At 35.2% G+C, this 25,961-nt stretch overlaps 1 protein-coding gene across 4 annotated transcripts in view; it reads left to right on the plus strand.

Moving 5' to 3' along the window:
- LOC122630125 (protein prickle-like) overlaps positions 1-25,961 on the plus strand; it is an 88,751-nt gene that overhangs the window by 26,829 nt on the left and 35,961 nt on the right. The window contains exon 1 of one of the 4 annotated variants that reach the window (XM_043814267.1): positions 22,342-22,497. The exons of the other annotated variants lie outside the window; for them this stretch is intronic. The gene's annotated coding sequence lies outside the window, so the exon portion shown is untranslated. Of the gene's footprint in view, positions 1-22,341; positions 22,498-25,961 lie in introns of those variants that run through there. 4 annotated transcript variants of the gene reach the window in all.

Genomic DNA, 25,961 nt, shown 5'->3' on the forward strand with positions numbered 1-25,961 from the left:
AAAAGAGAGAGAGAGAGAGAGAGAGAGAGAGAGAGAGAGAGAGAGAAACAGAAATTAACTTCAACGTGTCGGTAACTTTTGTCAGTAAATGTTTAAGCTCGTAGCGTAAATTAACATCCGGAAATTTAACATCCGTTAGCATACGTCGTGAATAATTTAGTTTTGGGTTATGAGATAAATGCATATTTAAAAGAGCTTTAAATGGTGTTCATCAACTATTTTGCTAGATCTAGCGGTAGTTTTTAAATTTGCGTTTAGGTTTATGCGCGTGCGCACATGCGATGAGAAATCCCACGAATAAGAGATATATACTTACTTTCTTTCTTTCTTACTTACTTACTTACTTACTTACTTACTTACTTACTTACTTACTTACTTACTTTCTGCCGATGGCGTGAGAACGTACTACTCTTCTGTATTTTAACGAGCACATAGCACACATCCAGATAAAAGCATCTCGTCTTATGTCAATGTGTATGTGTGTTTGCGTGTGTTTGTGTGTGTATGTATTTATATATTTTTTGTCGTTCGCGGATAATCGCCCGTTCTCTACCACAGGTTGGTTGCTTTCACTTTAAGCTCGATTCACGTTAACTGCACGTTAGCGTGCGTGCGTCAGAGAGTAGAGATTAAAATCCTTTAAACTGCATTCACTACGTGCGACGATCGAGAAACGAATGAGACACGAGTGACGATTCCACGTCGATTTTCATTAACTCGCACGTCAAAACTTCTTTATACCGTGTGACCTTTTCAAATCGGAAACGATTAATGTTAACGTCGACGGAACAATTTCATGAAATATTGTTACCTTTAATAAACTCTTTCTCTCTATATCTATATCTATATATAATATATATATTTTTTTTTATGTATACATATCGACACACGTATGTGAATTAAGTAACTCGATTATAGTTTTATTTTTTGTTTCTTTTTTATTTTTATTTTTTCTTAGATATTATATCTATTTTAATTTGATTCAATCATAGTTTAAATGATATATTTAAACGAATTTATCTTATTTCATGTTCATGTTATAAAAACCGATGATATATCGAAGGACTTAACTTTTTTTTTAATCTTAGTTTTTATCCTTTAATTATAGCTGTTATCAATAAGCAATTTTATGATATCTTAAGATGCGGGTATCATTTATCGACAATTTCATTGGTTCCGTTTACGTCGTATTATCTTTCAAGTCTATCCCGAAATTACTTTTTCATTTATTTTATTCATTCGATAATTCGTTTCATTTATTTTACTTTTTGTTTCTTTAACTTTTAATATTTTTGATATCTCAGATTTTTTTTTTTTCTTTTAATAATAATCACAGCAGCTTATCGAAATATTTTCTTTCTTTTTTCGCGTTCGAGGGATCAGTATTACGAATACGTGTTTTTAATTAAAATGTTGAGAAATAAAAAAGTATATAAATATTATCATAATAAAAACAGATTATTCGTGCATTTTAAAACGACATAAATATAATCGTAGATTACGAAAAAATTAAAAGATTACAAAAAAGAAATAAAAAAGAAATTAAATAAAAAACAAATAAATAAATAGCATATATATATATATATATATATATATATATATATATATATACATAAGATACATCCAGTAGATGGAAAATTTCTCAGAAGGATCGTAGTTTATCGATGAATGGGAAGTAAAATCATGGTAGCTGGATGTTAGACAGTGATCAAGGGTCTCATTGGTCAGACAGCTATAGAAAAATTTACTATATACGCGCATACGTAAGTAAGCACATACGTATATACATATATACGTACATATATACATGCGTACTTACGTAAAGCGTAAGATAAATCTATCCTCGAAGAGTGATCGAGATCGAGGGATAAATTCGACGCGTACTATCGAGAAACGCGTTCGCGTATATCCCAACGAAGGACAAGTTTCCGATGGCGATACGCACTAATCCTCTTTGTTCGATCCTTTCGCGTTGAAACATAAAATATTTTCTCACGATTTGTCTTAGATAAACAAACGATATGTTAATATTTTTAATTTGGTTATCTATATTCTTATCTCATTGTAAGAAAGATGTAAATTGTTTATTAAAGAAAACAATCTTTCCTTTTGTAGAATTTATCTTTCTTTAACATTAATTTATATACATATAATTTAAATACAATTATAATTAATAATTAAAAAATATTTATTAAAAGGTATGTGTTAGTACATATATATATGATTGTTTAACGACCTGGTATAATCTGATAGATACATTACGTACTGACATCGAAAGATAAAAAAAATATTTATCATTAAACTTTGATCAAGATTTTTTTAACAATATTTTTCTAACTCCCACACTTGATCTTTTCTTAAGAGATAAATACTTAGAAAATAGAAAAACTTGTACAACGGTGTTTATTTCTCCGAGTCGAGTTGAAACATGTGAGAACGTGAATTGTTCAATGGTGTTGGTCGTGATGAATGTAAAGTTCTTCTATCTTATATCTCGAAAGAAAGAAGTCTGTGGAAATCGACTTGTAGTAACATTGGTTTGTCGAGGTCGCTCAAGGCTTGCTATGTCCGTTCACTATCTCTTCCTTTCTCACTTCCACTCTCTCTCTCTCTTTCTCTCTATGTGTTTCTCAATGTTCTCTTTTTCTTTTTCTTCTTCTTCTTCTTTTTCTTCTTTTTCTTCTTCACCCTCGCGCGTCCTTGCTCAAGCAAACGATATCGAATTTCACGTGTATACCTAGGAATGCGGTTCCCGCGTTACACGTAATCCTATCCGTTGTTCACGCACGAAAGATTTGCCAGTAGCAACTCTAGACCAGAGTGGAAATTTTGTATTAGAGAGGAGAGAAACTTATGTGTTTACGGTAAGAACGATCTCATCTGTAACTATGATGCTCGGTCGTCCGTCAATGGCTGCACGCCATTCCTTTCGAGAAATTCGTCTCGGATTACGTGAGAACTCACGAGAGAAATCGTTGAAGCACGACGATTGACAAATAACTTTATTACGATCGTAATCATTTTTTATTCTTTTTATATTAGATATACTTGCTATCTTATGTTTTTAAGTACGATTGAGCTTCCGTGATTGAATATTTACAGTAACGATATTTATAATCTTAGATTCTTATTAAAATATAGAAAAACACATTTTTTTTATATATATTTATTTTTTTCAAAGTAATATATCAAGCACTTCGTGTTACTTCGAATCATATGTGAATATACGAAAGAAAATTTTTTCACCCCGGTCGTGTTCGTTAACTAAAAAAGAAAATAGCAAATAAAAAAAGAAATAACGTAGTAAAATAACGTAGTAAAACATTTTTTGAGATGATTGTAATGAATGACAGAAATATAATGCTTTTCGTGTTGTTAATAAAATATAAAATAATAAACGTTCGGAATTGATTCCGGTCTTTAAAAAAAAAAAAAAAAAACAAAAAAAAGATGGACAAGACAATCTGCAGTGCAAAGTTATCGTGGATCGATCGTTCAATCAGGGCGCGTAATTTGAATCCTACGAGAAGTGAAAAACAAGGGTGATCTTACTATCTTCCAATGCCATTTCCTTCGAATGATCTTTCCATTTGGTAGGCTCGATCTTCGTAGACGTCTCTGTTGCGATTCTAGCTCGTTTTTTACTCCAAGTAATTTTTAGGGTGACGAGCGGAGCGTGACCATCGTGGTGAGGGGGTAAGGAGTAGGTGTGGGTGGTGGAAGAAGGGTAGAAAGAGTAGTTTCTCGCGAGGAAAGATCGAGTACCCACTACTTTTGCACCCCCTTCTTTCTGCGACAAGAAAACTTTTTCTTTCCGCTTCCACCCCCCTTTACCCCTCGATTTTCAACTCCGTCTCTTTCATCCTTCTTACCTTCAATTCGAAAACGTCGATTTTGTTTTTTATCTGTCGTTCTTCCTTTTCTTCTCTTTTCTTTCCTTTCTTTTCTTATTTTTTGTTATTCATTATTTTTCTTTCACTTTCCTTTCGTTTTTTCTTTTCTTTCCTTTTTTTTTTTTTGGTTTATATTCTTTTTCTTTTTCTTTTTTTTTAATCTAATATCACCGAAATATTAATCGATTTCGGATGAAAAATACTTTATATCTTCTTTTCTCGGAGCCTATTTGCACGTAAAAAAAGATTTTATCACATATTTCAGTAGTTATTACGTGACTCGGGTTCTTCCGCCCAATTTCTCTCTTTCTTTCTCTTTTTCTCTATTTTTTCTTTCTTTTCTTACTTCGATTCCAGACGAACTAACGTTGCTTTTTCCTCACGAAATTCGAAGAAAGACGAAATATTCGAGCTTTCAAGGAGAGGGTGACGGACCGACTCGAAGCGGAAAGTGAGTTTTCCACGGTACCTTCCTTTCGTATTTCCTTCCTCGCTGACACGACGAAGAATATTCTGTGCCTCTTTTTCTTTCTCTTAGACACACACACACACACATAGACATAAACATACATATATAAAGACATAGTCAGAGTTTTATTCGTATTAGTAGGAAATGGAAAGATACACACATATATATATTAGCGAGGTACAGACGAAATTCGTATATCTTCCACTATGGTGAGCACCACTCCGTAGCTTCAACGATAAGTTCGTTAGGAAGAGACCTGTGTGTTCTTCTCTCTCATTCTTTCTCTTCTTCTTCCTTCCGAGACCTCTCTGTTCCTTCCTCTCTCTCTCTCTCTCTCTCTCTTTCTTTCTCTTCCTCTTCCTCTTCCTCTTCCTCTCTCTTTCTCTTTCTCTTCCTTCCTTCCTTCGTTCTTTCCTTTCTACAGAACATAGTCCCGAAGGACGAAGGGTCCTTCGAAATCTCACGAGGCGTTGTTTCTCATTCCCCTTCGTGTTTCCTTTCGTCGACAGTCCTTTACTTTCGTCATCGTCTTTAATATAAACACGAGGTTATTCAGAAAGTTCGCCATAACTTCTAAGTATAATAATATAGCCGTTCTGAATCTTCCACGAGTAGTAATAGCAGTGATAGTAATAATAGTAGTAATAGTAGTAATAGTACTAGTAGTGATATAAAATCGTTAAAGCAAGGATTACATCGTATTATCTCTTTGAAAATCGTCTCGAAGATTTAAGACGACGACTCGTTAGTGTCATGATTTATCGATAACGAAGATGAAATCGGACGAGAGTCTGGCACGAATCAAGGCCGGTTACTTTTAATATCTCTGTCTCTTTTTTAATCTTCTTTTTCTCTTTCTCTCTTTCTTTCTTTCTTTCTCGATATCTTTTAAATATAATCATTTCCGATTGAATAGATGAAATAAATGAATGAGTCCGATATGATAAGATTTTAATAAGATATCGAACTTATTGAAACGTGCTGATTTAATTAAATAATTTGAATAAAATTATATACTTTCTCTCTCTCTCTCTCTCTCTCCCTCTCTTATATGAAGCATATAAATATTTATATATATAATTTATAATATATTATATCTTCAATTTATAACTATTCCTTTAAAACTTGTTTCATCAATTTAGATGACTCAATTAATAATCTATTACTACAATCGTAACAATTCTATCATTCTCATATTATTTTTTGTTATTTCATATCGATAGCTTTCATGCAGGAATTACAATAAATTTTTATCTTCTTTTTGTATCTTTCCAATTGAAACGAGAGATCGTTCGAAAAGATCATTCAGTTTCTTCATATAAAATAAGCGCGAACGTAATCTAATTTACTCGTTGGTAAGAAGGTTAATATCATCGATGATTTACCGTGAGCAACTGTATATATATATATATATATTTTTCTTTTTCTCCTTCTGTTTCTCTCTCTTTCTCTATCTCTCTCTCATAAGCGAGTTGTCGTTAATGCGATACGCGAAGGCATCTCTTGCGATTATCGAGATATCTATCCTCCTCTTTTTAACCGACTGCTTCGCGAACGCGAATGCGAGTGCGCTTGGGATTGGATAAGAAAAACGTTAAAAAGAAAAGAAAGCAAAAAGAAAGGTAGGAAGGAAGGAAGAAAGAAAGGAAGGAGATATTTCTTGATACGTCGAACGCCTTTGCCCTTCGCTTTCACGATCGATGTCTACGTAACAGAAGCAACAACTAAAGGATATAATACATAGGGTGGCGCACGTAAAGTTTTACGAACATTTTATAATTGAAATCGTTAAAGATTATTAACTTTAAGTCCAGTAATACCTTTCTTTCTTTCTTTTTTTTTTCTTTTAATCATTAAATAACGCGATGAAATTAATTTTCTAACGAAAAAGAACTAAAAAAAGTTTATATATATATATATGTGTGTGCGTGTGTATGTTTCTAAGATTTCAAGGTGACTTTTCTGTGTTTCTTTTTCTTTTTTATTTTATGCGGAACTGTACGTTTTTATTTAGGTATTATAACCCATCCCGAGACGAATTCATTGGCCATAACACTTTGATCTTTCAAGGTAGTTCAAGGTCAAGTAAAAGAAAGCAAAGGTTCACCTTGAAATCTCGGAAGCACGTCCACCGTACGAGAAGATTTGTGACCACCCTTCAAGATGTCCTCCTTCTTCTTCCTCTTCCGCCTCCTTCTCCTCCTCCTCCTCTCTCTTTCCGAAGCAGAATAAGTTTTATTTGGAACATTTTTCAAGACGAGCTGTAGTTTGGGAAGTAATTGCGTGCGAAATTTCTAATAGAACACTTTTTGTATATGTGTGTGTATACGTATTATATCGTAATATATTATTTATAAATCGAGTTAGCCATTCTGTTGGACATAATCGATTTACAAATATTTTTTATTATGACGATTGTTCCTCAAATTATTGCATGAAAAATCAATTACTTTGTTGATTATTTTATTATCTCGTAAACGGATGCATAATGGTAATTTTGACAGTAATTAATAGTGATGCATAAGTAATTTTTTACCAGGTATGATATTCATTGCGAATAATCGCTATTATATAAATATGCGAGAAAAAAAAAGAGAAAAAAGATTGTAGGTATCCATTTGAAAAGAATTATGGTGATCTTACTCGAAAAGCTCAAGAGTAGAAAAAGATTTTGTTTACATGCACTTTGTTGACTCAGAGCCGTGCAAATTCCTTTGATTAAACTTTCTTGTAACTTCAACCAGTCGTGAGATATTTACTCGGACATCTATGGGGACAGACATCTCATATATATGTACACGCATACCGGGTGAGTCAGTTAAAATTAAAACTTAAAGTATCTTCGTTGTTTATAAGATTATAAAAAAATGTTCAAGAAAAAAGTATTCACTTGGAAATACTGCGATAAAAAGTAATTTGTTGTCAAGGTCTTGATTTTTTAGATCTCAAATTCATCTTGACCTCGATTTATCACTTTACGATAATAAAATTATCTAGGTCCATATTTTAATAAATCTTCAATCACTTTATTCGATACGTATGTAATATTTCGTATAATCAGAAAAGAAGTGAAAAAAGTAATTTTCTATTTATATTTTTAAATGGAAGGAGACATAAATTATTTCACATAGAGATCAACATTTTCACACGTTTCGATAGAACATTCGACTTAAAAAAACAGAAGCATTTACAAATTGTGATTTGTAATTCAAGAATTTTTGCGCTCAGAGAAAATAAAATAACTTTATAATATTATGGAAGTAATCTTTTACAAGTGTTGCGTTAAAGAAACGCGGTAAAAACACATGTAGGATGCAGTGAAAGGTATGCGAAGATAACTCGTAAAGTTTTTCTCTTTACTATCATCTGTGGTTTTGATAAAATAAGAAATCTAAAATATAATGTTCTCTCTTTCTTTTTGCTCCTTTTTTTTTGTTTTACAAAATAAGACATATAACATGTAATAACTTTTTTGTAGCCCTTTAATTTTTATTTATTATATTTCATTTATTTCTAACGCTTGAAAACAGTTTTATATGATTCTTAATAAAAAAAAAGTTTTTTAGTCAAACGTTTTAACTTATTGTAATCTTAAGATCATTAAAATTTCTAAAATATCTTTCATAAACTTTTTTAAATTTCAAAAATTATCACCACAATGCAATAACAAGGAAGGTCGAAAGTTAGTAATCCGATATCAACATATATATTCTATGTTTACATACGTATATACGTAAAGATGTATAATAACATTACGAATACATAGACCTCTGTGTACATGTACGTGTGTATATTTGTTATGAAAGGAGGATAGCCAATGAATGCGACGTTACTCTCTAGAAGTCGATCGAAGCCGGCAGAGTCAACAGTTACAGCAGCAGAGCAACAGCAACAGTCGCTGTACCAGGATGGATCGCCGATCAAATTGCTCGCGTTTTACACTGGAGGTTCTTGATACGGACGTTCTGCAAGTAAAGAGAAAGAGAGAGAGAGACAGAGAGAGAGAGAGAGACAGAGAGAAAGAGAGCTGTGCAGAGAGAGGACGACTGGTCGGACAAAAAACGTGGCCGGTCGACAGGCAACCAACCGGCCTCTCTTGCGAACACCGGCCAGGAACCTTGCTCTGGAGATCGTGGTACCTTCTCTCGAGGATCTCCCATTCCGAAGAATAAACTCGACTCCGGGAAAGGAGTCGTTCTGCTTGAATACCGTCTTTTCTTCATAACCAAGTTCTCCCTCTTCTCTTTCTCTTCTTCTGTCTCTCTTTTCCTTTTTCTCTTTCTTCACTATCTCCCCTATTCTCTCTCTCTCTCTCTTTCTTTTTTTTCGCCTATTTTCGAAAAGAAAAATAATTGTTCTCTTTTTAATTCGGCTTTGTTATGTTATTTACAGAAATTATCTAAAATGATCGATGAGAAGTGAAAGAAATCGTTGCTACGTTAGAAAGTATATCTGATCTGTGTTAAGTTTCTTTCTCTCTTTTTGTTTGTTTAGAAGTAATCTTTATTGTAAGATTTGAACGTTCTTATTTACAGTACGGAATCGTTCGAGGAATCTACGAAAAAAAAAAAGAAAGAGAGAAACAGAGAGAGAGAGAGAGAGAGAGAGAGCTTGCGTCTCATCGAAAAATATTGTCTGATTCTTATCAAACAACTCTGACTTCATGAATGAATATGTTCGACGTTGGAACGTTGTTTTCTTTCTTTCTTTCTTTCTCGAAGATTCACTGTGTTCATTGGTGTCATCGTTTTTATCGTTCCAAGAAATCGATCGAAGAAATAAAATAGATTTATTAAGAAAATCCGTGCTAAGAAAAATCTTCCATAGAATCGAATCGACGCTTTACCACGGCGTGACATCGAAGAGCCATAAGTTTTTTCTCGATCGTTTGGTAACCGGTTAACGACCGAGGAGCTCTACTTTGTTCACTTCTATGCGCTTCGAGAAGCCTACCGGACCGGTTCTGTTTCCACGTATCCTTAGATTTTAACATGAAAACGAGTCTCCCTGTTAATTTCAACAAAACGAGTCTAATGCGAATAATGCGACCATAATTATTAAGTATCTTCTACATTACCTCGTATTCGATAGAATCGAATTATCTTTAAAAGAAAAACAGAGACAGACAGACAGACAGACAGACAGACAGACAGACAGACAGATAGAGAGAAAAAGAGAGAGAGAAAGTATCGAGATAAACTTTCAATACCATTTCCGAGATATAAATATCGTTAAGTTTTTATCGAACAAAAATTTTCTTTATTACTCGTTCTTAATCATCCAATTTAGACAAAAGAGCGAGCGGACGAACGAGCGAGCAAGCGAGAGAGAAAATGAACGTCGAGATCATTTTGAAAATATATCATTTAGATTCGATCGAACGAAAATTTTCTCCCTCTCGCACAATCCACACAATCGTACATCTACGCTCACAGGTTTACTTACATCTACAAGCTTATACGTAATCGCGCGCTTATACACACACGCATACACTTTTCCTATCTTCCAATTTAAGCTAAAGAGAGAAAGAGAGAAAGAATGGGAGAAAGAAAGAAAGAAAGAAAGAAAGAAAGAAAGAAAGAAAGAAAGAGATAGTGGCTCGTTTTCGGATCGATCGGTCGAGCCAATCGGGTGCCAAGAGGAATGAGGATACGGACGAGTGCGATTTACGAGCGTGCAGGCTTAAAGCTCGCTCTGAAGATCCTCCTCTTTCAGGTAGCTCTTTACTTACGCAAGGAACACCCACACCCAATCGTCCTCTCTTTCTCTCTTTCTGTTACTTTGAATCTCTTCCTACGAAGTAGTCTTACCCTGTCGTCGAAGCTCCCCTCCGACGATAAACCCTCTCATCGGTGACGGGCTTATCGTCTCGAATTATCTGGAAAGCCACGCCAAACTGTGAAAGTAGTGGTGGGGTGCTAGCTAAGGGGTGGAGGCAAGAGGGATAGCTAGTGTACTGCTACGTAAGAGAAACGTTCGACTTTCTTCACCCTTCTTGGTTATAAAACGAGATTCTTCGTTCTTAGGGCATATTGCTCTCGTTTCACTAACACTTCGTAATCGTCCATCACGTTCTTCTTTCAACTTCTCCTCTTCGATAAACCTCAGTGTGTTCGTACGTTCGCTTTTGACTTTTTTTCTTTTTCCTTTTTTCCTTTTTTAATTTTGTTATATTTTTTTGTCTTATTTTTTATTTATTTTCTTTTTCTTTCCTCTCTTTCTTTTTTTCTTTTTCTTCGTATAACATCACATGTTTCTAACGCATTGCTCGCAGATCCGAACAATTTTCTTACTTATTGTAGTTTCTTATATTATTTCTAGATAACTACGTAATTATTATGTATCGGTATCTAATTATATCGGGATATATAGTTACAGGTAGGGTTTAGATCAGAAGCGTTAAATATATCAAGTTTGCTCGATAGATCACTTGATATTCATCATAATAAAAATGTAACTAAATATAGCTAATATATAATATGAAAGAGAGAGAGAGAGAGAGAGAGAGAGAGAGAGAGAGAGAGAGAGAGAAAAAGAGGTATGCAGGTAGGAGAATCTCTGATCTGTATTGCGTTAATATAAATGCGTTAAATGTAAAAATCAAACTGTTTTTTATCCAATTAAAATGATTGAACGTTCGATGGAATATATTGAAACGATCGAATTCAATTTATTAACGCGAGAAGATGAATTAATTTATTGGAAAAAAAAAAAGATAGAAAAAAAAGGGGGAAAAAGATACCATTTTAAGAATTTCCATCGGTGTACCGATGCATTTCGAAACTAATTTGCCGGTCGTAGCCATTAACGAGTGGTTCGAATTATCAGAAAGGACTTCACCTTGAATGCAGGTTAATGTCGAGGAGAATGATTAATCATCGGCAACAACTATTCAACGGGTTGTTGGTCATCTCGTTGTTAGTTAAGTACGTGTGCCAGTGCCATTTTTATGAAATTTCTTTGAGTAGAAAATAAAGAAAACAAGAAAGGAAGAAAAAGGAAGAAAGAAAAAAAGAAAACAAGTGTATTTAACCGTCGCCATTGATCATCGAGTAATGAGAATGAGATAGAAATTGTGAAAGAGTAACTCGATAATTCATTCGCTATAATAACAGTGCGGCATAGTCTCGTGTTCTCGTCAAAACTTTCTTTAGCCGATGGGTATAGATATATCATGAAAAGTGCGTGAGAAATATGGCGAAGTAGGAACAGAAGGAGAGAGAAAGAGAAAGAGAGGGAGAAGGAGAAGAGTGAGGAAGAGAAGGGGGAGGAAGAGAAGGGGGAGAAAGCATGGTCCCGTCCCGGACGGCCAAGTTTTCCGTTTAATAAGTCGCTGCAATTTTTCACCCTTCCTGGCTACCCCGCACTGTGTGCTCTCTCACGGGCCGAGGGGTAGAGAATTTCCTCCCTCGAGAGGTCGAGAGTCCAACCTCTCCCCTCAACTTCCCTAACCCCTCCCCACTCTACTCTCTTTTCTCTTTCTCTATATCTTTCGAAGGGTCGAAACGAGCTCAGCCGCGTCAAACTCGCGTTAAACTCATTCACGTCTGGTTTGAGAAATAAAGCCGACTTATGACAAAAGTGTCTGTGGGTTTCTTTATTCGTATATGTATGTATATATATATACATATATATATAAAAAAAAAAAAAATCTTATCCTCGTGATACGTCGGAGTAATATGTTTTTATTGGTTGAACTAGTATCTCGTTTATCTCTAGTGATATTTCGTTCGACGTTTCGGAATCGATCGATAATCAATAAGAAGAAGAAGCGGTATAAGAGAAAGGCAAAAGAAAAAGTTACTATTCACAGAAATCGATTCGTGATGGAAAAGACAAAATGAGACGAAAGAAAAGAGAGAGAGAGAGAGAGAGAGAGAGAGAGAGAGAGAGAGAGAAACAAAAAGAAAGAGAAATATATATATATATGTATAAGAGAATCGAGAGGGAGTATTCGGAGTGGAACGCTAAATTAAAGGGCGTCGCGGACAAAGGCGGATGTGCTTCGAGAGCAAAACAGCCGCGAATAGGTAACCTATATAGGTAAGCAAGGGGTGTCTACGTTTGGCTCTTCTTCTCTGGATCAAAGCACAATTCTCTCTCTCCTTCCCTCTCTCTTTCTCTCTCTATCTATCTCTCTATCTCTCTATCTCTCATCCTACCTCGACTCCTCCGACAGGAATAGAGATGGAAAGCGAGATTCGCGGTGAATTTCAATGGGCTCCGGGCGTGTTCGTGCCTGGAAAACCATTTTCGGTGAAGGGTGGTAGGGTGGGGGAAGGGATGAGAAGAGTGGCGGGAAGGAACGGGTATGGGGTATTGCTTGGTTGTGCATACACCATCACGAGCCACGTAACGATAGTGGAAGGAACAGGTGACTTTGGATAAGGGTTTAGGTCTTCGTCTTGGCTTTAGCGAAGAAATGATCGAAAGTTCGCTGCTATATCATAACCAGTAGAGTAGTAGTAGTAGTAGTAGTAGTAGGGAGAAGGGAGAAGAGAGAAGTAAAAGTGAGGAAACTTGATAGAAGGAAAGGGAAAAGGAAAAAGTGACTGTACGTGTGTATATACGTGTAAGTTAACATTGTCAATATAGAAAAGTGAAGTTTCGTGACTTGAGGCAATCGATTACTGTCAAGTTTAGCAACTGTAATGATTCCTTCGGGCAACGATGATCTCTCTCTCGCTCTTCCTTCTTTCGATACTATTGATCACATACATACTAGAATTACGATCGATCGACATACCTTACAATTTACGTTTCGTTTCGATAGTTGGTTCATCGAGTATATATCGAAATGAAAATCAAAGGCTCTGGTGAACCCGAATGATAACAATATAATCGTAAATCTTGCGGTAAACCATTCAATACGATGATCGTAGAAACTTCTATTAGATCGATGAGAAAGAGAAAAAGATAGATAGATAGCTAGATAAATAGATAGAGGGAAGGATGAGAATCATTAAGAACCCCATAGAGAAGGGGTAAAAGCTACTCCCGTAATCACTTGTACCAACACAAACCGTCATAGTAAAGTCGAACGTCTTAAACGTGTGTGAGCGTAGTTCCCTCCGCGAAGTGTATCGCGAAACGTTCGGCTGTAGGTGACGGCGTAGAACGAATAACAAGGCACCCCTAAGCAGGTTTACCATAAGAATGGTCCCCATTATCCCATAGATCCACGCCGGGAGATATTCAGAGTTGAGAATAGCCGAAGCCGGCTAAGGGGCTGGTGACAGATGCTCTGTATGCAAATTTCTCCGAGAACCCGTGAAAACCCCATAACACATAGAGACCGTCCTCCTCTTGTGGATATATCCTTCTTCCTCACCTTTACCTTCTCCTTCTTCTCCTCCTTATTCTTCTTCTTATTCTTATTCTACTACTCTTCTCTACATCTTCCTCTACTTTCCATTGGCTTCTCCATCATGAATTCAGCAACCCCTGCCAAGTTCCTTCACCGTGATAAAGACTTTTCTTCCTCTCTCTTTCTCTCTTTCTCCCTTTATCTCTTTCTCTCTCTCTCTCTCTCTCTCTCTCTCTTTCTCTCTCCCATACTTTGTCTTTTTCTTTCTCTTGTCTTCTTCGTCTTCTTATTTTCTTCCAAGCCACTCTCTTTGTCTTTCCATCTCTATCTCTTTCTCTCTCTGTCCCTGGCTGTCTCTCTTGCTGTCTCTATCTGAGAGTAGGTATCTTCTCGACGTCGAGGCCGAGTCTCGAAGGTCATAGAACTCTTCATCGACTACGCGCTCGGAACAAAGGGAAAAGGGGAGGGAATTTTCTTCGGAGGGATGGGATAGGCGTTAATTGAAAGGAGGCAAGCCTCTGCTAGAAGATTTCGCCGTTCCTGAGCGAGAAGAAACGTCCGGCGCCAATTTCCTCGACTCTCGTGAGAGGGGTTCGATCTCTCTTCTTCTTGTTCTTGTTCTTTTTCTTCTTTTTCTTCCTCGTTTTAGTCTTCGTATCCGTCTTTGTTATGTTTCCCGTGCGTTTTCCTTTTAGAAGGTAACTTAGTCCCGAAGGATTCGAAATCATGTTCGAGAAACGTGATCGAGAAGATGGTATCGTTCTCTTCAATTTTCCTTTTTTTTTCTTTTTTTGATTCGTTAAAAATAAGTTCTTCAAAATGGATACAATATCATTTCCAATGTTGATCCTTCGAATAATTTTATTATCGGCGTCATGTGTTTGAGAAACAAAGGGACGATATTTATTTCGTTTTTATGTCAATCTTTCGAAGCATCGTTATATCGGTCGTAGGATATTTTTACAAGTGTTTTTTTTTTTTTTTTTTTTTTAAGTTAGTTCAAGCGCTTTTTGTTTTACTGTTCAGTTTTCTTTTTCTTTTTGCTTTTTCTTATACGTGATATTGAGATTTCTTCAGAATCCTGATGCTATTTTTAGAATAGATAAAAAAACAAAAAGAGAGAGAAATGCGATCTTTGAAAAGCAATAATTGTATAAATATGTCTATTGTATTTAATTGCATTGAAATGAAAATTAAGTAGTAAAAACTGAGGGACTAAGTAGTCAGCCGAGGAAGGAGAGATAGTAAAGAGTCTCGACGTCGACCGAGCATATATACATATATACATTAATACATACGTACATGCATGTGAATCGAAAAGTAGTATAATAAGTAGTCAAAGTATAAATTAGAGACAGTGTATTTTACATAATTTAAGCATTCGTAACATACCACGTTCTTTCTGACAAAAAAAAAATATATATATATATATCAAAGGAAAAAAAGCATGATTCAATTACTAGAGAGTGTTCAATGGAAATATCGTGATTAGCACATAATTATTTGAAACAATTATTATCGTCTAAATTATCAGGATTATCGACGTTTTTTTTTCTTCTATTTATTTATTTATTTATTTTTTAATAAATAAATCAATACATCTATTCTCATGTTAGATGAAATATTCTATATTATTATACATGTATATTCTTTTTAATTTAATTTTTCACTAATATGCCGATAGTATAGCGATTATATCCTCGTGATAGTTAAAACAAACTTTCTTGGGTCCTGAGTAAGCTCGGAGCTTTCATATCGTTCGGACGATACTTAACTCGAAAGTGGTGCTTTAAACTGTGAAAGCGTACGAGTAAGGAAAATGGAAGGGGAGTATCGAACGGGAGGTATACCCTCAAATTAATTTAATTAGCGGTTGTGTGGCCTAACCCCCAAAACTTCAGTCAAACGCTCGTTAATCGCACCTGTCGTTTATACCATTGTCGTCTACCGAGGTTTCTCCACCGATTACTTATCGACGTTACTGGACAAATTTAGAATAATAAAAATTCGAAATTTGAATAATATTACTTTCCGCGATATAATACAATCGATTATAATAATCATCGTTAAAACGAGTTCAGATATAAAACCAATGTCAATTACAATTCTTTTTAATCGGACACGTATTAGAAACCAAACATGAATTAATTATACAGATAATACAATTATTAAATAAATTTAATATAATCAATATATGTAAATATCAATTCATTCAGTTCATCTATAAGCTATTACTATATAACATATTCATACACTCCTATCATCACTCATATCATATATAATATATTCATATACTATCATATATATATTATATTTAATAATGTTGATACGATATTCATATTTGTTGATTCTTGATGTTATATCAATTTAATCTATGCAAATCATGGGATAATATTCACCGAAAAGGCAACTTTTCTATCAGCAGAATTTTTTCTTTTTTTTTTTTTTTTTTTTTTTTTTTCTTTTCTTTTTATCCCTCTCTTCCACGAAATCTGAGATTTTCGGTCGTGAAAGCTCATAGAATGTATACACACATACATATATATATATATATATTCTTTTTCGAGTCGGACAGTCGCTTTCGAATTTCCATTTCCCAAAGTGTCGCGCACTCGAGTGTCTGGAAGGATGCCACGGGAAAAAAGTATGATTGTGCGTGGCTACGGAGAAAGCACGTTGAAGAACGTGGGTGGTGGGACAGAGTGTGTTTGTGTTAGTGCTGGATAACGCGTTGGTGAGCACATAAAACACAAGGAGAAGCGAACGACAGAGAACGAGAAAAGGATAGAGAGAATAAATGCGAAGAGAAAGGATAGCTGCGAAATGGTCTCTCGACTTAATATAGCGAGAGAGTGACGCGGCTCTTGAGGGCCGCGGATGAAATTTCATCGCGGGAATTCAATTAAAAGTAATATGGCGTGGGGCTATGCTTGTCAAGAATGAACAAAAAAGAAAAAAAAAGAAGAAAAAAGATGATAAAAAGAACAAGGAAAAAAAATTTTTTTTAAGAATTAAAAAGTACCACCAATGGACAGTGATGAACGAATAAATAGATGGATTTGTGTTTGCATTTTTTCGCTTCATTGCGAATATCGAGACTTCATTCTATATTGGTATCGCATATTTTCTAAAAAAAAAAAAAAAAGAAAAAGTAACAAATAAAAAAAAGTACTTGAAATAAATGGGATGGGTTAAGAGCGAGGGAGAGCGAGGGGATTAAAAAAATAAGCGAGCATTAAAAAAATAAAATACAAATTTTCTTGAATATATTTTTTTCTTGATCAAATACTTTTTGAAAGTGTTTTATATATATATATATATATATATATATATATATATGTGTGCGTGTGTGTGTGCGTGTGTATAAAAACAAGAAATTTTATTCACAAATATATTGATTATTTCAGATTAATAGACATTTTTAGGGTCTCCTAAAATAAACTTTTTCGAAGCGAACGAACAATCATCGATAGGTTTCGAAGGATATTTTCAAAGTCTTGAAAAAGCTTCTCGAAACGACTTCTTGTTGTTCAAAAGGGGCAATTAAGAAACGTTCGAGAAGGGTAACATGGTTGGGTATTTTCTAACTCGGTTGAAGGACTCTCAATGACGTAGGCAGAAAATTCGTATCGATGATGGTAGGGTATGGGGGTGGAGGGGTGAATGTAGTAGGATATAGAAGAGGGAGAGAGGGGTGATGTTGTGAGCGTGCGTAAATTTTCGCTCGGCGAACAGCCGGAAAATTCGATCGGAATGCTTTGAATTCTTGTCTCGCGAGACGAACGGTCGAAACGATTCTGGAATACTGATGTGCTTTCTAGGTGTATGTATACGTATTCCAGAAAACGAGAAGAAAAGAAAAGAAGAAAAGAGAAAAAAGAAATAGAGGTGAAAAGAGAGACAAACAAAAAGAAGAAAAATGAGTATAGAAAAAAACAAAGTCAATGGTTTCTTTATTCTATCGTTTTCCATGATCACGATCACCGCGTTTTTCTACTTCAGGAATATACATACATACATACATACATATATACATAAATATATGTATATATATATATATCTAGTAGTGTATTCAGATGTATAAAATATTTTTACTCGCATAATTTTCCTTTCCTTTTCTTTCATTTCCTTAACTTGTTTTTCTGGAATCGTTGAATGTGTAATCGTAAAGAATCATGACTAAGAATATGGATTATTATCTTTTCTTCATCTTTCCCATCAAAGATGGACTCGACTCAGACCTAAATCCTTCTTCGATTATTGCGAGATGATCGCAAGATTTTCTTCTTATTCTTCTTTTTCGTACGAAACACGAGGGGAAGAGAAAGAAAAAGAAAGAGGGAGAGAGAGAGCGTGTTTCGATTCTTTCCTGATCTTCGGATTTCTTTCGGACATTCGATTTTCATATAACATCGGCGCGGACCTAGAATACTAAAGACCTCGTTGATCTTGTTGATGGAAAAAGACAGAAAAAAAAAGAAAAAAGGAAAAAAGAGAAAGAAAAATGAAAGAATTTGCGAAGGAGGAACTCCTTTCGAAAATAAAAAGTAACGGTTGAGCGTTTCGTCGGTCCGATAGCTTGGTCGGGAAATGAAACGCTCTTCTGTTTTTCTACACCACCACCCTCATCACCATCTCCTACCTCTCCTCTCTAACCCTCTCCACCATTCCCCACTTTCTTTTCGTCTTCCCTCTTCATAAGAGTTTAGCGGACGGAAACGGGCCCTTGAAAGTCGTGCTCCTCTTTCCTTTCGTCGTTTATCATGACGACGAAAACGCATCGGGTAATGGAGAAACAGAGCCCCGGCTGACTACGTTTTCGACGATCGTAGGTGCTTGTAAGCATTCGAAACTTTACTGGAGGCAGGGGAAAAAACAGTACACGGGAATGATAAAAACTTTAGGGGGAAATAAGTCTTTTTTTTCCCGCGCGTTAGACGACGATAACATTTCGCTCTCGCTCGGTTTTGATTTTATTTCTTTCATTTTCATATTTTTATTTCTCGTTTTTGTATATTTGTCTCTTTCTTACTGTCTCTATTTATCTCAAGAAAATAATATAACAAGTAGCAAAAACGACGGTGTATCCAGCGCCTGTAGATACGCAACATCTTTTACACGCAAGCGTTCCTGCTTAATACATCGCTGTATAGATAGTTGCCTATCCTCAGGCGTTCAGATATCTCGCTACTCTTTCCTTATATAGATATATAATATACATACTCTCATGCATATGCATATTCGATGATCGATTTTATATATATTGAATTTATTATAAAGTGATTAAGTAAACGATGCTCGACTGGTAATATGTTCCAGTAGCTGCAGCGAATTCTTTTCAAAGCGTTTTCGTGCATGAAATCGAGGGAAGAGAGAAGTGTTAGTGGGAGAGGAAGAGGAACTGTGTTAGGATTTATTACAAGTGGAACGCAGCAGGGTCCATTAGAATCAGCGCCTGGGTTGTGCTTGAGACACGGGACATTCGCCTTTTACATATGTGTATTTCTATGTGTGTTTATGTGCGTATATGTACACGTGTACGTAATCGAATAGCAAATACTACAACAAGGAACGTAGATACGGATAGCGGCACGTATAGCTTGGGTCACAGTTGTGGGATGCCCCCCCTCGACGAGCATACGCCGTAGTATTTTCCATCAGAGCAAATAGAATTTGCGGTCGTTCCGTTGCCCGGCGTATTTCGTTTCTTCGATTCACGCGAAAACGCTTTCCCCGAGTAGATATTATTTTCCTTTACTATTTCTTACTTCGATGACTTTCCATTGTTCGCGAGATTTACAAAATTATCATTGTCAGAACTGTCATATAAGATCGTAAGGAAAATGAACGGGTTGCGATACAATATTGCCTGCGAGATATTTCTCGATAATGTATGATAAATCAATTTCAATAATTACAATAGATTTAAAAAGTTATCAGGAAAAAGTATAGATGAACTATTAATAATTAACAAATACTACTGATACTACCATATATCAATTAAAAAAAAAAAGAGAAAAAATCGAACAAAATTAGAGAAAGAGAGAATATGAATAAGAAAGAACAAAAAACGTCAATGATAAAAAAAAGATATAATATAAACGAATTATATATTGTTTTATTATTTTAGATAATATTTATTATAGTGCATATATATATATATATTACTGATAGTTTAATGTTAACTTAAACATAAGTAATAGAAAAATAAAGGATCATGAAGAAAAAATAAAGAGAAAAAGACGAGGGAGAGGACGCGTGCTGGCCGGCTTGTGTTCCTGCAGCAGGTGCCACCCCCGGTTTTACGAGCGGTCGCCAAAGGGCAGTATACCGGATGTCGTTTACATCCGAATCGCTCATCGGGGAGAAACTCAGCCGGCAGATAAACTCTAGATTTGCGTCGAGTTGCCGACAACGCAACGCTCGACCTCGCCTATCTAAAGAAAATATATGCAAAGCCGTGTCGATGCCTTTCGTCCACCATTTACCGTTCGCTCTATTTAAACGATTTTAGGCTCTCCCTTATGCGACTGCACGGATATGAATTGATTTATCCTTTCGTATTATCTTACGGATCTACGTTATTCGTTCGAAGGTTTAATAAGAATCTATATTTTTCTACATATCCTCAATTATTTTATAAAGTTACTTTCTCTTTCTTCTCTTTTTTTTTCTTTTCTTTTTTTTTTTTTTTTTTTTAATTTAAAGGATATGGATTATATATGGATTATATTTATTTATTTATTTTTTTTTTTCATTATATGATATATTAGTAAAATTCTAAATATTTTAATAATCACGACTTATAAATATTACATGATTGAATTAATGTTGTAACGAAGAAAATAGTAAATATAGATAGATAGATAGATATACAATAAATGTCGATAAATTTATTCTTAAAAGATAATTTATTTCGTTTAAGTAAAAGTCTAGAAATGTATTTAAAATTATTATTCTTACGTATATTAATTCTTCTTTTCTTTCTTACATACACGTTATTAGAATTATTATTATCTTCATTATTTCTTCGCATTATAAAAATTTACTAGGTCGAAAGTCATATATGAAAAGATTTGTATTTGGAATTATCATATTTTTTATATTTGATATTTCTAATATACACGCAAAACAGTATCTACGAACACAAACACATACATATAAATAGCTTTTTCTACTCAAAACCGAGATGTTCTCGTTATCGACGGCGTTCGTGACAACAACGCGATTCTTTTTTATGGCACTCGGAATTTGAAAGTCTCCGCAACGTGGTACAAGGAAACGCGCCGTGCTTGGGGAATGATACGTCAGACTGAACTCATCAACCGAACCAGTATACGTGGCGAATACTAATGTGACAATATTGTAGGGGTGTTGCAAATGTGTACATACCTATATGTATATTGGCTTTGCCACCCTCCATTTCCGTCTCCGCCGCATTGCATGGCACTCGAGTCGAACGATAGACGTTGATATAAATGAGACTCGTTCTACGAATGTCACATGAAATAGGAAATCACAATACATACCAACGATATACCAACGATACTTTCTTTTTCCTTGTTCTTTTCTTTTCTTTTTTTACATTCGATCAAACATCGTCCAATTTGATCGTCAAAGGTGAAAAAGATCTGAAAATTTTCATTTCATTATTCGATACTTGGACTGATTCAAGATGTGATAGATATTAATTTTGAAAGATATATTTTCTTTTTTTTCTTGATATTAGATATTAGTACAAAGTTTTTAATTACTACAAGAATTTTTTCTATTCATAATCATCATCTCAAGTGAATATATAAAAATATATCGATGACAAATCTTAGAAGTTTAGTTTTATTTCTTTGCTGATATTAATCGATTAAAATTCTTTAAATATATCAATCGATTAAGAGTTTCGGTCTATGACAATTTTTTACTGATGAATGAAAGCATAAATCATGTAAAAAAATATATGTATATATAACGGCAATTTTTTAATTTATTTACGACACAAGAACACTTTCGTTGCGGTCGACATTAATTTTTTTACTATAAATGAAAGCATAAATCATAGAAAAAAATATATATATATATATATAACGGCAATTTTCTAATTCATCTACGACACAAGAAGGGAGTGTTAGTTCGGTCAATTATTTCTCTAGGAGAGTCCAAGGGTGTAATCAAATTTTCTATTCATCGAGCATCCACCTAGCACGTGCTAGAACATATATGTACGTTTAAGATATTGTAAGGGGTGAAAGTGAAGGTCGGAGAGAGATACAGAGAAACAAATACACACACATACATAGAGAAATAGTCGGTGTAGTAGTTACGGCATGGTCTCGCGAGAACAACCACGTGCTTTCTTACGGAAACGTACGAACTTTGACGAAGTGGTCCGACGCGGAGATTTTGAGTGGAGCCTCGACTGTCGGAATGTTTCTGCTTCCAGTCGCTGTTCCGTGCCACGTAGATACAGTCGTATCAATCGGCCAGTGCTAGTTCGACTTCGAAATTTTTACACATATATATACACACACACACACACACATACATATGCACACATATACACACACGTAGACACGTACCGAATTTTGGAAATATTACCGCCGCAATTTTTTTTCTCTTTTTCATTCATTTTTCTTTCCTTTTTATCGAATCGTATCGAGGAATCGAATCGGGAAGAAATGGAGTTTCTTACTTTTTTTTTTTCGCAAGATAAAGAAGAACGAAAGAGAACAACGAATTGTTTAAATTGAAATAATTCGTCTTGGACGACAGAACGAAGATGATGGTTTCCAGTTGGATCACTCGTCTATCAAAATCGTCTGTAAGATAATAAGGTAATAATTGACCTGTCGTCAGCCTTGCGAATTAATTTTGCGAATTTCGTTTAATTTTCGTAAGAGATTTTGATGATCTCATTAACTAGGTTTATTGCGCATTTATTTATATGATAGAAGTACGACGAATAAGCTTTTTTTTTTTTTTTTTTTAAGATAGCGTATACTGTTTGTATAAATACGTGTGTTTACATCGAGTTCAAAGAAACTATTTTGTATATAAGGTGAAACGAGACGTCGGAAGAGACGAAGATGAAAGGTAAAAAAACACGAGAGAGAGAGAGAGAGAGAAAGAGTGAGAGAGTGAGTGAGAGTGGCTCGAGAATCTTTGAAGATGTGCCAATTAGTGGTCGTGGCTCTCTTTAAACAAGGTATGGAACATGTATAAGATCAGAGAAGTGCGTCGTCCTCTGCCTTGCGTACTTTCGAACGTATCTCGTATAAAAATTTTTTAATTAAACCCACGAATTCTCTCTTTCTCTTCCGTAAACTCGAACTCAGCGAACATAAGAATTTTTTTTTCCCTCGTGTGCGTGTATGTTTACGAATAACTTGATCGATCGTCAACAAAGATATAAAAGAGATTCGTCCGTTATCCAGATTGCGTGAAAATATTTTGCAAATATTAATTCTCGAAATTGAACTGCGTAGAATTCGACCGAGTATTTATATTGTGTGTATATATATATATAGAAAAAAAAATGAGAACGAAAAGAAGAAAGAAAAAAGAATTAACGCGTCATTCGAAGCGCGTTGAAAATAATTGATTGATCATCGCAGAGAAAGAGAGAGATAGAAATAACGAGATAAGCTATGAATTCTTTCGAGAAAAATGATTTGATTCGTTTATAATTCGTTTATTAATTCCATGATAAACACGATATAATCGAAATCCATTTATTTAATTCTACGATACTAACGATATTACGATATCCTAATTTTAGAAATGTTTACTTAAACGTATATATTCGTTCCATCAATTTTTCCCGACAAGAATGAAACGGAAATTTAGTAATGTATTTACAATATCACGATGAAAAGAAGTTCGGCGTTAAAAGAGATTCACGACGTCCATTAGATCCCGCAGCTTTCTTTGGATAAAAATTCGGAATGCGTCAATAAATCGAAAGGAACGATAATAGTAGTAGTACTACCCTTCTAGAAAATAGCTGTGGTTAGGTTTACGTGTTTCGATCCTTACGTATAGCAATGCTTTTCTTTTATTCTTTTTTTTTTCTTTCCGGAAAACAAATTCCAACGGAGATTTCGGATAGAAAAGGAGAGACCTCCTTATCTGTTAGTCCTCATCTCAAAAAGGAACTAGATAGTTACTGATGGTCGGACAACTGGCCCGGTAGTATCGAAATCTCCTCGAATCTTCCACCAAAAGGGGGTATCTTTATCTCTCCGTGACGGTTACCCGAAAAGGGATTACATTCCCATTAGGATCTTGTCTTTTGCCGACAAATCGGAGACAAACTCGAAAGTAGGATAACGATTTTTCCTTCGCAAAAAGAAAAAAAACCTTCTTAACTTAGAGTCCTACGAAGGTCTTCTACTTTTTCATCGTTATCTCGATACCTCGAAAGAATATAAACCATCGTTAACGTACAAACTTGTCTATCCACGATTTCTTACAAAATCGTACGAACTAAAGAATTATATTTTTTTTTCGAGATCATCGATTCACGTAGAACGAAGATAATTGCTCGTTAAAATTTCGCGATTACGTGTCTAACCTGAGAAGAAAGAAAAGAAGAAATAAATAAATAAATGGAAATATCGAAGAACTGAAGAGATAAACGATGTATTCGCATTATTCCCAACAAATTGGCAAGTGCGAATTCGTCCTAAAAGCGAGGGCCTAACCTCGTGAGCATCCAATTCTCTTGCTTGACGACTTCGTAACCTGGAGATTCGTCAATGTCAGACCCTATTAGCAACGGCCCTTCGTTTCCTCACGCCCGTTAATATCTAACTCCGAGTGAGAACTTTGGGACAACACAGACACTCTCTCTTTCTCTCTCTCTCTCTCTCTCTCTCTCTCTCTTGGGATACAAATTGTTTCGGTATAATTAAAGGTAGAAATTTATTTAAACGCATTGCGAACAATATAATACGTTAAAATAAAATCAATGATTTTTGCGTTAAATTTTGACCAAATCGCTCCGACTTTTGAGAAAAAGAAAAAGAAAAATAAAACACAAAAGAGAAAAGAAAAAGAAAACGAAGCAGCAATCGAATTTATTTTGTTGTAAGAAAGTCGGAAAGATAATAACTCGTGGGCGGAATTATTCGATCGTAGAGTCATTCCTCTCTTTGAAAAGCTTGACAAACTCTGTTTCCTTGTATTCTCTATCCCTCGCACGTATAGAAGAAAACGCGCGTAGCGAAATGGCTTGGCACAAAGGCGTAAAGTCACGCGAAGCTCGCGAAGACGACTTTTCGTCCAGTCGGCAGGGCCGACTTACTCCTCGTAAGTTATGGAGATAAGAGAGAAAGTCGGCGAGTGGCATGAAAAAAAAAGAAAAAAAGAAAAAAAGAGAAAGAGAGAGAGAGAGAGAGAGTGAGAGAGAAGGTTGAAAATATTGCGTCTGGTTTGTGGTGTGTTAACACTCGTCGACGTTTCCATGCGTGTGCAACGTGTATATATTCTACGAGAATCCTTCGAAGGGAGGAAGAAAGAGAGAAAGAGAAATAGAGAGAGAGAAAGAGAAAGAAGGAGAGAGAGAGAGAGAGATCGTTGTACAGACGCGTGGCGGAGACGAAAACCTTAAAAATATCCAGCTGAACGAATGGCGTTGCGCGATGACTAAAATAGACGTCTCGTATCTTGAACTCTCTCTCTCTCTCTTTCTCTTTCCTCTTCTATTTTTTTTTTTTTTTTTTTTTTTTTTTTTTAATGTGAGTCAGGAGAATTTCCTTTTTGTTTCCCTTCTAGGACGAAGGACGAAAATTCGATTATAACGATTCGCGACCGACAAATTCTCTCGGAGGTTCTGATCGTTTCTTCGACGAAATAAAAGAAAAAGGGAGAGAGAGAGAGAGAGAGAGAAAAGAAGAAGAAAAGGAAAAGAAATCTAAAGGAATCGAAGAAAGGAAAAAAAGGTAAAGAAAAAGATAGGAAGAAAGACGAGAAAAGCCTTTTCATTCTATATAGTCGATGGGGTAACTTGAAGATTTTTCCTTGATTTTTCGATTCCTCATAACGACAGAGGCACCATCGGAGCTAAGATAAATATTTGATGTGATTTCTTTCTTTTCTTTTTTCCCTCAACCTCCTACTTCTCTCTTTCTCTCTCTCTCTCTCTCTCTCTTTCACTAGTACGTTCCCAACTGGGAAAACTGACTTCTCTCGTTACCTCCTTCAAGATCACTAACACCAATAGTCCTGTGAACACCCTAACACGTTTTCTCTCAACCGTCAACGATCTTTTTCTTTTCTTTTTTTTTATATTTCTTTC

Source organism: Vespula pensylvanica, chromosome 6 (assembly GCF_014466175.1).
Source record: "Vespula pensylvanica isolate Volc-1 chromosome 6, ASM1446617v1, whole genome shotgun sequence".
In the NCBI taxonomy this organism is placed as follows: domain Eukaryota; kingdom Metazoa; phylum Arthropoda; class Insecta; order Hymenoptera; family Vespidae; genus Vespula; species Vespula pensylvanica.